The sequence below is a fragment of the Odontesthes bonariensis genome, chromosome 11 (genome assembly GCF_027942865.1).
Source record: "Odontesthes bonariensis isolate fOdoBon6 chromosome 11, fOdoBon6.hap1, whole genome shotgun sequence".
Taxonomy (NCBI): Eukaryota; Metazoa; Chordata; class Actinopteri; order Atheriniformes; family Atherinopsidae; genus Odontesthes; species Odontesthes bonariensis.
In genome coordinates, this window is record NC_134516.1 from 36,206,005 (window position 1) to 36,219,306 (window position 13,302).

Here is a 13,302-nt window from a genome sequence, read left to right on the forward strand (position 1 = left end):
TTAGCAATCGTGAGGACAGGAAGCCAATCATCATTCTAGACTACAACCGCAACAAAGGAGGTGTGGGCAACCTAGATAAGGTGATTGGAACATACAGCTGCAGAAGAATGACTGCCCGCTGGCCCCTGGTCATCTTCCACAACATCATTGAAGTTTCCTCCTACAATGCCTTTGTGATTTGGAGAGAGATCAACCCAACCTGGATGTTGGGTTGACCCAACCTGGCTGTAAGCAGAACAAGAGTAAGGTGTTCTTGGAGCACCTAGGAAAGGCACTTGTAACTCCACTTATTGAAAGAAGGAAGCATGTCCCCCGCACAGAAGCCTCAGCAGCAGTTGTGAAAGCTATTCAGAGTGCAGGAGCTCCTGATCAACCAGAGAATCCAGCTACCACAGCCACTTCCCCACCTAGCGCAAGTAAGAGGAAGTCAGTTCTGCCCTCAAAAGAGGGTCTGTAAAACACATACTGTGTGCTGCAGGTGTAAGAAATATATCTGCTAAGGCTGTGCACTTGCATACTGCCCTACATGTGCTAATTAGTTGAATGGGTTACGTTATTACCTCCGCCAAGGAGGTTATGTGATCGCCCGAGTTTGTCTGTTGCTTTGTCTGGATGTTTGTTTGGATGTTCGTCTGTTCGTGCTGCAATCTTGCTACCTGCCACAAGGTGGCGCGACCTCAAGGTGCCAAAGCCAAACAGAGCCAAAGCCAGACAGAATGCATAGTGCGCGGATTGAATGCATATTGCGCGGATTTGCTGTATTTAGCACAACAAAAGATTGCAACGGCAAGCCAGTGTGCATAACTGCATATAGCGTAATAATAACGGCGAACACTGCTTCCCGACAGAACACTGCTTCCCGACAAAACATTATAATAATAATAATAATATTAATAATAATTAATAACGGCGAACACTGCTGTTCAATAATGAATAGTGAGAAGGGAATGCCTCTTCTGCTGACAGCGCCAAAGAACAAGTAGCCCACATCAGGAACGTATGTCCATACATGGCTCGCTATCCACAGGTAGGTTGGCGGTTGGCGGAGGTCTGCACTCTCTGAGTGCATTTCTAGTTTTTCATATTTTTGTCTTAAATTGTTCACTGGAGAAAAAAAAGTGAAGAGGGAAAACTCAGGTATTAACACATTTTGTGGTGAATGACAATATGCAAGATGAAATTTGGTGTTTAAAATTCAATCAAGCTGCTTATATTGGGGGTTTAGTGAAGGCGGGTCATTTTGACCCGGAGGACACGGGGTGTATACAGAAAATGAGGACAACAGGAGGGTTAAACATATTCAGGGCAGAACATTTAATGTTAAAAAACTAAAAGAATGGTGACAGAAAAGTTATGTCGCTGTCCCTTTAGGAATCGGTATGCTGCCGCAGATACTTGAGGGAGAGAGCAGAGAGGAGATTGCAGAAAGCGTGCGGCGGCTAATTAGAAAAATAAACGGTGAAAAAGTTGATTAAGAATCCATAAAACGATATTTAAAACTTAGCAATTTACAAAGAAATGCTTCGTCATAGACTGTTTACCAGTTAATATTTTGAGTTTATACTGACAGTGAATGTTATAAAAGTGTATGTATGCTGTGTAAATGGAAGGTGTGTTTAGTAGTTCGTGTGGGAGACGGAGCCGTGAGTTAAAGGAGGCCGCTCCAGCGCCATTTTGAGATGAAAAAACTCTGTAGCAGTAATGTTACAATTCAGGGATTGAGAGACATTTATTTATGCAACTTGAGGATTTTAAAAGATTTTTCTGTGCTTATGACCGTCAGGTCAGGTTTTTTTGCTCGGTTGGAAGCTCGGTCGGAGTGAGAACTAGGCTGTGTTCGAAACCGCCTACTACATACTTGCAAACGGCATACTCATTCGATCAGTATGCAGCCGAAATCAGCCGGCCTGAAGCTGATTTTGCTTAAGCTATAAACTCTGTTAATATATAACTTTAGCAACATTTGAAACATTTTCAGGCGAGAGAGTAGTCGTTTAGATCCCCAACGTGTTGAATATCTGTAAAAATACTGGCAATTTACAATTTTTGTTCCGATGAATTCGGCGCTACTAAAGCTAGCCGCAGTGAGCAACGCACTTCCGGTTATTTTCAAAAAATAAAATACCTGTTGCCTTTTATCATAGGGAAAGTCATTACGACACAATTGGTGCTTTTGTTTTGAAAACAGGAAGTGAACCTACCCTCGTTATAGCTAGCTTGAAACTGCCGTTTTGACAGGAAATGACGATCGGCGACGTCACGTTACGTTGCATCTTGGGTAGTTTGAGTATGAGTAGTAACCTCATGATGCATACCCAACATTTCGGAGAATCTAGTATGCATCCGGGAACTTCTTGCTTACTCAAACTCGCATACTAACTCAAGTAGTTGGAGAAGTATGCGGTTTCGAACACAACCATAGGCTCCATGTTTCTGCCATCAATTGTGTTTCTTCTCATTCCCTTTGAGCAGTGATCCCACTGGCGCTTCACTTTGCTTGTGTAGCCAATTAAATCACCTGATTTCTCAGGTCTTATCTCGTGACAGATTGTCACTTTAACTTAAAATGTCAAGCCTGCCCACAATCAAACATTAAAGTTGACATATTATGCCATTTTTAACAAGCCAAGGTCTTATTTAAATAAGACTCTGAAAGTTGGAACTGATCCCTCTTTGAGGCTCGGTTTCTTCAGTCCAGCGTTGAACTGGACCAAGTTGTTAAAAACAGGCTGCTGCTGGATGGAAGATGCATGCTCCTCAGTGCAGCTGACAGCAGAACATTTCCACCAGAAGCTGGCTTCATCCGTCCAACAGGGTGGATGTGAGTGGGCGGGGCTTAGCAGAGGAGGCGGAGTCAACTTAAGGTGTGACGTACTTTGGAAATGAAAATTGTACTGTTCTATACGTTAGGTCTCTTATCCAATGTGTGCAGGGGATAGGCTCACCCTGATATTCTCCTATCCCACAACATGTACAGGATATTACTGAGCTTTGCAAATGGATCAAAACAAAGCAGCAGGATTCTCTCTAGATGATTTTGTTCGCTATCATGATCAATTTTATGCGCATTACAAAAGTTCTGACCAATCAGCTTCCTGTAGACGTAGTTATTGGTGGTTTTCAGGTGTGATGACAATAAACAAAAGTGACTTATATTAATTTTCTGGTTCTGTGAGTGATGTTTGATTTAGCTGAGTGGTTGACTTTGATAGCCCATGAGCCATGTAGTATAGGTCAAATTATGTTAGCTCGCACATGCTATCCTAAGCAAGTCGCCAACACTTAGAAAAAGAAGCAATTTAGGTCATTATTCAGAGAGGAATTCAATAAATTCTTAATTTACAGTCGAGTTAGAACAATGTTTGTCCGGCAAAGGATGGAATCTTCCGACAGGCTCACCACCCGAGGGAGGGGCCAAGGGGGTCGGGTGCATTGTGAGCTGGGTGGCAGCCGAAGGCGGAGACCTTGGCGGTCTGATCCTCGGCTACTGAAGCTGGCTCTTGGGACGTGGAATGTCACCTCTCTGCTGGGGAAGGAGCCTGAGCTGGTACGTGAGGCTGAGCGGTTCCGGCTAGATATAGTCGGACTCACCTCGACGCATGGCTTGGGCTCCGGAACCAGTCTCCTCAAGAGGAGTTGGACTCTCTTCCACTCTGGAGTTGCCCGTGGTGAGAGGCGTAGAGCAGGTGTGGGCATACTTATTGCCCCCCGGCTGTGCGCCTGTACATTGGGGTTTACCACGGTAGACGAGAGGGTAGCCTCCCTCCCCCTTAGGGTGGGGGGACGGGTCCTGACTGTTGTTCGTGCTTATGCACCGAACAGCAGTTCAGAGTACCCACCCTTTTTGGAGTCCCTGGAGGAGGCACTGGAGAGTGCTCCTCCAGGAGACTCCCTCGTCCTGCTGGGGGACTTCAATGCTCACGTGGGAAATGACAGTGAGACCTGGAGGCGCGTGATTGGGAGGAATGCCCCCCCCGATCTGAATCAGAGTGGTGTTTTGTTGTTGGACTTCTGTGCTTGCCACGGACTGTCCATAACGAACACCATGTTCAGGCATAAGTGTGTCCATATGTGCACTTAGCACCAGGACACCCTAGGCCGCAGCTCGATGATCGACTTTGTGGTCGTATCGTCGGACTTGCGGCCGTATCTCCTGGACACTCGGGTGAAGAGAGGGGCGGAGCTGTCAACTGATCACCACCTGGTGGTGAGTTGGCTCCGCTGGTGGGGGAGGAAGCCGATCAGACCTGGCAGGCCCAAACGTATTGTGAGGGTCTGTTGGGAACGGCTGGTGGAATCCCCTGTAAGGAGGAGTTTCAACTCCCAACTCTGGCAGAGCTTCAACCATGTCCCGCGAGAGGTGGGGGACATTGAGCCCGAATGGGCCATGTTCCGCGCCTCGATTGTTGAGGCGGCCGACCGGAGCTGTGGCTGTAAGGTGGTCGGTGCCTGTCGTGGCGGCAATCCCCGAACCCGCTGGTGGACCCCAGTGGTGAGGGAAGCCGTCAAGCTGAAGAAGGAGTCCTATCGGGCCTTTTTGGCCAGTGGGACTCTGGAAGCAGCTGATGGGTACCGACGGGCCAAGCGGAACGCAGCCTCGGCGGTTGCTGAGGCAAAAACTCGGGCTTGGGAGGAGTTCGGGGAGGCCATGGAGAATGACTTCCGGACGGCCTCGAGGAGTTTCTGGTCCACCATCCGGCGGCTCGGGGGGGGAAGCGGTGCACCGTCAACACCATGTATGGTGAGGGCGGGGCTCTGCTGACCTAGGGACATCATCAGTCGGTGAGGGCCTCCTCAATCCTACCGACACGCCTTCCGATGAGGCGAGTTGGGGAGCTCGGATATTACTGGGCATGTATTGTTGTAATGTTTTAAATACTTGAACACAGTTTTTCTAGAGAAGATTAATTGTTTTGTATATGTGATTATCGTCCATCGACTCTTTTGGGCTTTCACATGCGCGAGCGTACAACTAACCGGTAAGTGACATGCTGTTTATAAAGTTGTTTTGTAACGTCCCCATGCCAGTAATGTGAGAACCATGCACATGGTTTTGATGGTAATGCTTGTGACTTTATTGTCGGATGGTTTATAAAGTGGTGTGACGTTTAGGCAGTGTGCAAGTTGTTGTTTTACGTGGAAGGGTTAGCGCTTGCCCCTTAGCCACCATGTATTAGCATCGCATGACAGGCTGTGCAAACAGCGCGATCTCCACACAGGGAGCGCCGATTTGCACCAGCCTGTGTCCTACTATCAGTATTGGACAACCTCTAGCAATGGGATTGCGCTTCAAATGCCCCGGAGTTTTCCTTTAATAGTATACTTCATATTTTATACATTTTGTCTTGTGGACAACTTTTCAGGCTCAAGTCTTTTCTTCGTTGAGTTCTAGTGCCTGAAAGGACTCAGTTTCTCCTGACACAGTGAGGGACCTATACAGGGACACATATTTCCTTTGATCCTTATTGTTGTGACCTTTGAGTTAGAACTTCTTTTCATAATTTAGCATTGACACAGTAGCAGTGTAAGTCAGAGCAAGTGTAAGAAGGCTAAATGGACAGAGATGATTTATAACTTTCCACACGTTTAGGTCATGGCACCCCACTGTGAATATAAATGTAAAAAACACATTTCTAACACTTTGCATGAACCGTACAATAATGATAAGTTTGAGTTCAAGTTGTGTTCAATTGTTTAATTATTATTACATGTTTCTCAAGCTGTGGAGAGAAAACAGAATTAAATACAGTTCACAACACGAAATTCTCCTTTATCTGAATTTATACTAACATCCATCTCCAATTTCATAATCTCTAGCTTGATCTTTTTATTTTCAGTTTCTTGTATTCCATATCTAGTTTGGCGCTCTCTTTATTGGACAAACACATTTCTTCAAAGGCTACTTACCACTCTGAAATATGTTCCTGTACTTTACCTTCACCTGCTGACAGGTACGCTTTTGGCTGTTAAGATTGATCCTGCTGAGATGTAACAGTGAAAAAATAATATCTGGGTCACACACACAGGATAATATAGTCACAAAGTATGATGATGCGTGTCGATTATTGGGTTATTAATAAAGTGAGCAGGGCCAGTATATGTGTGCTGTACATCTCATACAGAGACAATTCAGCATGCTTTATGTAAACAAATTATAACACAAAGAGGAGAGCATAAATACATGAGGACGGTAAAATTAATGTCAATGGTGTGAAACTTTCATAACTTACGGATTTAGTCCATCTGCAGTTGTTAGCCATGCCGTTTCTTTGCTTTTTTGATCACAGCTGTATTACCATTTCTGGTGATGACACTTTTAAAATCCTAAAACAGCTCCATCAGCATTATTAGTTCAGCTGCCGAAAAAATAACAGCCCTTGTCTCGCTCTCCTTTTCACACAGATCTCCATTTTTCCACCATCCACTCGTCAGGGCTTCTTACGTTCCTCGTGCACTCGCACTAAGCTAGGCTATGTAAGCCTCGCTTGGATTAGCCTCACCGAGATGCAGCTAAAATGTCTTTGGAGTAACGACTTGAGGCTTAAATGGGAGATGGCGCTAGTTCAAGCGACGCTTACCGGCTATAGCCTGGCTTTCTTTAGCTACTTTCTAGGAATACCCCCCTGGTCTAAAAACCTCTCCAAAATAGGACATATTTGCAACATGGCGAAGGGGTTAAGGGGCAGAACAATCGTCAAAACTGCTTTCCAGTTGGTTCGTTTGAATAGGGGGCGTGTCTGTCAGTCCTCCTCCATTCAAATAGCACAACGCTGTGGGGGAGTTTACTTTAAGCCCATACAGTGCATGTGTCGGCAGCTTGAGCTTTCGTCAACCAAATTTAAATACCAGTTACTTGGTTAACACGTTTCTTGTGACCCTGATGGCGTTGTAATGGTGCGTTTGCTTGCATCATACAAGTTCTACATTTCTTTACAAAAAACAAACAAACAAACAAAAAAATTCATAAAAAAATTCCACACTGTTAACAAAATTGACGGTCATGATTTATGCTCGTGTGACCATATTTTCATTACCGAATTGAATTATTACTATTATTCTTTTTTATTTATTATTATTATTATCATTATTATTATTATTATTATTGTTATTATTATTATTATAATGCTTGAAGTTGTAGTAGTCGTTTTTCACTGATTTTTTTCAGGTATTGTTTTCTGTCCCCCCAGATGAGCTAACTGCCCACCCACACATGCCATTCTGGTCACACCTCTGCTTGGGACGTTGTGCTGCTGGTGACTGGCGCTTTTTACACCCGTTATGATGCGTAACCGAATCCCGATCATGCCTGGCGGTTTACAAGATTGGTCAGGAAGTCGGTGACCTTGTCCATGAGATGTCAGTGGATGAAGGTGTGCAACAGGTGCAGCTAAACTCAAGCTGCCTCACCGTTTACCGTCTGTACAAACTACAGAGTTTGGTTACAGGAACATCATTTTGTTTTAATCTAATATGCTGTTTTAGATGTGGCTGCTTTGTTGACCCCATCTCACTGGTAAAAGATGACTTTTTTATTCCCGGCAGCACTTCCTGGTTCAACCCATCTTTTAATCATCAATCCGTCTCATCCTCCATACTGTGACAAACATGAAAATACTAAATACTAATCAGCCTTGTAATTGAAAGTGGAGATGCCTCCATATGTGCCTCATCATCTCTGAAGGGAAGCAACTTCAGAAACGGTTTGTTTTTGCTGCCATTCAACACACTAAATTCTCATTATATATGCAATCATACTGTACATACAGATGCATACGATCCCTGATCTGTAGGATACATATGATGACACGTTTTCCTATACTTCGTCTCAGGTTTTTCTATTGCTAACACTTTCTTTTTCAATTATTTGCAGCTCCTGTTTCCTGCCTGGTTAGATCAAAACAGCACCTCGGCACCTTCACGCTGCCATCAAGCCACACTTCAAATGCCTCGTTTTCAAAAGGTGTCTCAAAATAGGTTCGACATGAAGCTCCCCGTCTTTGAAGTAATAAGATCACATTGATACCTGCAGCCTGCTCCAGCACCGATCCCATCCCTACTAAACTATGGAAGTATACACAAGTGTTGACAATCCTGCTCTCAGATTAAGGTGTGAAATGAGTTTGAATTCTTAACACATCTCTGTCACAGCCATCGTGATCGGCAGTGTAAGAGGGCAATGATTCTGTAAGAGGATCACTGAGTTCTGTCTCATTTTCCAGGTAATCACCAAGCTGCCCAAAACACGCAGTCATGTGCAAAGAAAGCACAACATATCATCAACTGGGAAACCTTTTCTGGATTGAAATTAATTGGATTCGACAGGATTGTAATTAATTTGATTCAAATTAGACTGAACTGTATGTTTAGAGTCAACCGTGTTCAACTGAACTAATACTAAGATTTCTGAGAGTCCTCAGAGTAGTGTTCCACATCTATTCCACCTCTCGTTGCCTCGCTCTTTCCTGAGGCTCTGGTCTGGAAATTTGCATGTTCGTTTAAAACAGCTCGATGTTAGCCTGACAGATTGTGCCAAAGCTAAAGTTGCCTGTTTATTCCTGCTTTCAGCATCTATTCAAAGGTTGATATAAATCTCTTTTTTTTTAGCTGGAGGAGAAGCCGTCACAGGAAGGGAGCATATCACACCAGCAAACACAACGAAGAGCTAGGAGCAGATGCTAATGTATCCTGGTGAACTTGACTTCAGCACAACAATACAAATCTACATTAAAATCCAACTTTAAACAGAAAAAGAAAAAGAAGCATTTTCTGCTCACTGCACCTGAACTCCAACACATCCAGGGGACGCGATCGAATGTCCACCGTGTGTCCCGGCCCATGAGAACCCAAGAAAGGTGGACTCTAAAGCAGATAAAGGAAATAAGATTTATCAGGTAAGGTAAAGAGGGGCGAGCCTTGGGTCAGTTCTCCAAGATATCTCTGCAGGGATAGAGGGAAACTGTTAGGACTGATAAGAACTAGCATAGGGCTCCACAGAGGAAGCTGAGGGACTAAAGGAACCACAGCCAAGGCAAGGATACAATTTAGATTCTTGGTTTTTAGTCACGAGAGAACTGATTACCACGTGAAGGATGCTGACAATCTGGCAAATAGTGGCTGCTCCTGCTGGTCCTAAAGAATGGCTCCTGATGAGATAGAATGAGGCTCAGGTGTGCATGCAGGAGCCGGCCAGATTCCGCTCAGGAAAGCTTCTGATACCTGCTCCGCACCAGCCTATGGCTCAGATCACACAGCAACGCCACAGCCAGGCATCATCATGACACTGTGGGTCAAAAACCTACGACCACAAATGATCGATCCCGAATAATGAGTGTGGATAATAATACATATATAATATAATAATAGGAAATAGGAGGTGAAGGCCTTGGTGTAAAACCAAGAAGATGAAAATGGACTTCAGGAAACCGTGTGGAGTGTCAATGTAAAGGTGATGTAAAGGGAGTAAGACGTTGCGACGAGGCACGCTTGTTAACTGAAAAGCCGTCCAGGTGACTGGATAGTGGAGTGGTAAGATTGCTGCCTTTCATGTGAGTTTGAACCCTGACCCCCTGCATGAAAGGTGCCTACCTCCGGTAGGGGTTCCTTAGGCAAGACCCCCTTACACTACCTGCCTACCTGGGATATGAGTTTAAGTCGCTTTGGATAAAAGCATCTGCCAAATGCATAATTAAAACAGGTGATTTCTATCTAAAGCTGGTGGAGAACTTGCAAGGCTGTCATAGAAAAACATCACTCATATCCTTTCTTTGTTTACTACCATTCTGTCAACTTTACATTTCTATTGTGTGGGTGTATAGAGATATATGTCCATCCATCCATCAATCCTGACCCTAGCATTGCTATTTTTTGTTAACAATTGGATTTATCAATCTAGCATGGTTTAGGACTGATCGCCAGTGGTGAAACATCGAGTCAGTGAGCATTTTGGCTCATCCAATCCATCCTTCGGGTCTCTAAAATGATGGTAAATGATAAATTGACTGTACTTCCGTAACGCTTTTCTAGTCCAGTTGACCGCTCAAAGTGTTTTTACACTACTAGCCAAATTCACCCTTTCACACACTCATACAGAGCATCTTAATCTAACCAATATTCTAAATGACTAAAAGGTTAATACGGAGGAACATCTCACAAGTATTGTTACTATAGTTTTTTTTCATAGCAGATCATAGGCTACAATTATCATAGAGACCATGATTAAAGACCTCCTGAAAAGTTTTAAACTTGTTTAAATGACCATATTGTGTTATTTTTTGCCAGAAATCATACCAATCTTTGGACAATTCAAATAAACAGTTCATACAGGCAGGGTTTCATACGTAATATACTGAAGGAACACAGTCCACTCCATTGGGAATGAGAGTTGAAGCTGGTGACTAGAACAAGGCTAATATAAGCAACATCCATCCATTCATTTTCTATACCCGCTCAATTCAACTCAAAACTCAAACCTTGTGCAAACATAGCCAACCAAATGCATGAAGACCAAACTATAGTCTAGTGTCTGGTTGCTTCCACTACAATACTTATCAACTTAATCAACCCAATGATTAACTCTTTGGCCACATCGAGATGGAATTTCACAGAATGTGCCCACCAGCTTTGCAGAGACTGAAGATTGAGAGGCCTTTCTCATCTTTCAGTCATACGTGTAAAATCAATCCATACTTTTTTCACCTACAAAGTGCACCTGTTCATGTATCTGCTCCTTTTAACCTCATTAGTGGCAACCCTGATGTTTTCATATAACGGAGAAATGAAATGTGGCGAAGCAAAGTGTTTCTATTTGCAAAATACAGCTTTGTATGTAGTGTCTGTTTCTGGTTGCACTGCACGACCGCTGCTGACAAGGGCTCCAAGTCAAGTCAGCAAAATTGAGAGGATTTATTCTTTATTACTTGCTGTTATTGCTCAGTTCAGTTCAGTGTTTCTCTCAGCTGTTTATATATCTCCTCAAAAGCTGTTAAACCTGAACAAACTGAATGGCATTCTAAGCACTGGAGAGCATCTCTCAGGCAGAGGCAGTGTCCTTTGTGCTGGGAGACTTCAACAGGCTTGGTAAGAAGAAGTTTCTGCTAAAACAATATTGCCCATGATAGGAGATCTGATCCCTTGATCAATATTACACCCGATTTAGGGACTTCTACAAAGCCCTCCGTGCCTTTCTTTTGCAACCACTGCTTCATCCATCTGCTGCTTGTATCAAGGCAGAAATGGAAAGAGAAAAACGTTTTAGGTACATCTGCTAATGCGTCATAGAGGCTGAAAGGGTCTAATGGGACTGCTGTGAGATCATAGACTCATTTATTATGGCTATACCAGTAACTTACAGACCAGGTAAGTGCGTTGACCGTCATGAGCCTCCGGATTCAGGTGTTTTATTCTTCCTCTTTCCCTCGTGTGTGTGTTGGATTGTCTCCCCCTGCTGAGCGTCTGCTGGAGTGCCAGTGAGGGTGGGTTTGGGTGTGGGTGTGGGTAGGCCAAATGTAGGCCAAATGTCATTTCGATCCGGGCCCTTGTTCTGGCATGGGCATGGTTGTATGCCAGTTGTGCCTCCAGAGGGTCTGCAAATGGAGTGAGCAGAAAAGGCTGGCAGGCATACCCTCTGTCACCCAGCAATACACCCAGGAATTCACTTGTGAATACAAAATGTTACCATCACAACCTCATAAGTAGTGACATTCTTAACACAGCCATGATGTTAAAAGTGGTTATCAATAGAGGTTCTTTGGCTCACCTTGTGATAGGCGCCGATAGATCTCCGAGTTCTGAAACACTCGGGAGTCGTGGACCGAGCAGGGCCACTTTGCCACAACATTACTGATCAAATAGTCAGCATTGCAGACCATCTGAAATGATAAGATGTTAAACCAATTAATGCACATCACAGGCAATGTACAGTGTTCATTAATTAACTTTATCAAGAGTCATGTTCACCTGTACATTGATGCTGTGGAAGTTTTTCCTGTTCACAAAATCCCCCTCATGGCCACCTGAGGGGGATTTTATTTTGATGTGTGTGCAGTCCACTGCACCAATGACATTGGGGAAACCTGTAATACGATGCAATGAGTATCTTACTCTGAATGTTAACATTGTAATTGTAACTGTAATTTTCTGTAATTAACTGTAATTAACTGTAATATAAAGAGTTACATTTAGGTAGTTTCACTCACATGCAGTCAATTTCAACTTATTCATAATCAAAGTAGGCTACAAATATGTTTTCAAATATGTTAATTAACATATTATTTGGATTGTGCACTACTTACGCATTCAGGCAGTCAGCAATGGTTTGCCACGCTTGCTCCCTTTGTTTTTTAACTGTGGCAGTATTTCCTTTTTGTTTTATTTTCTCCTTCACCTCTTCATATGCTTCCATTAATAGTTCTTGTTCCGCTGGGGAGAAATACGCCACCCTGGTTTCCATGGTGAATCAGTGAATCTATGATCGATCGTGGGGTCTATTTAAGCAAGCCGTGTGCAGCACTTATCCAGGATCGGTTTCACCTGGCTTGATGAATCCGTGTCTGCTCATCCTGGCTTGGCCTTTGTGCAACCAACTAAGCCTGGGCGCCCATGTTTTGGATTCCTTGAACCTGGCTAAGTAATTCATCCTGGATGTCTAAATCCTACTTTTGTGCAACGGGCCCCTGCTCTTTATGTCCAAACTCGCCTCCTTGGGACTTTGATGACAACTGTCTGTACACAGGCAAATCAGAAGTGCGGGATCAAAGCTACACCTTTTATGCTAAAGTGTATTCATGCAAGTGAAGAGGTTGTCATGCTGACGTGATAAAGTCCTTTAAGAAGGCTCAGTCATTGAAAAGTAGTAGCCAGTTGGTATCCCAGGCCTTGGGGTGGAGGGGTTTACCAACATAATAAAACATTCAGAGAAAACCATGGTCGCCACTTACCTTCGAGCATCAACAGCCATTCCTGTTCCTTAGATACAAATGTTTAGCACCATGTCACGCATTCGATTATCATGAAGTGTTTTGAGCAGCTTGTCAAAAAACCTCATCTGCTCTTATAGTGGGGTCGTATGTATGTGTAATTTTTCTCAGTCATTTCAAATTGGTGTTAAAGTTTGGTTTTCACTTTTAAGTTGAAGTAAAGGGTCTATAGAACAATTTGAGTTCGAGTGTCAAACACACAGATAAAAAAATATCCTCTTGGGGGCACTGCAAAATATTTAAACTGCTACAACTTTTGATTAGTTTAACCAAATATAATATATGAGGTATGTATGGATTCAGAATTAAAAGGAGAAACTGTTGAGCT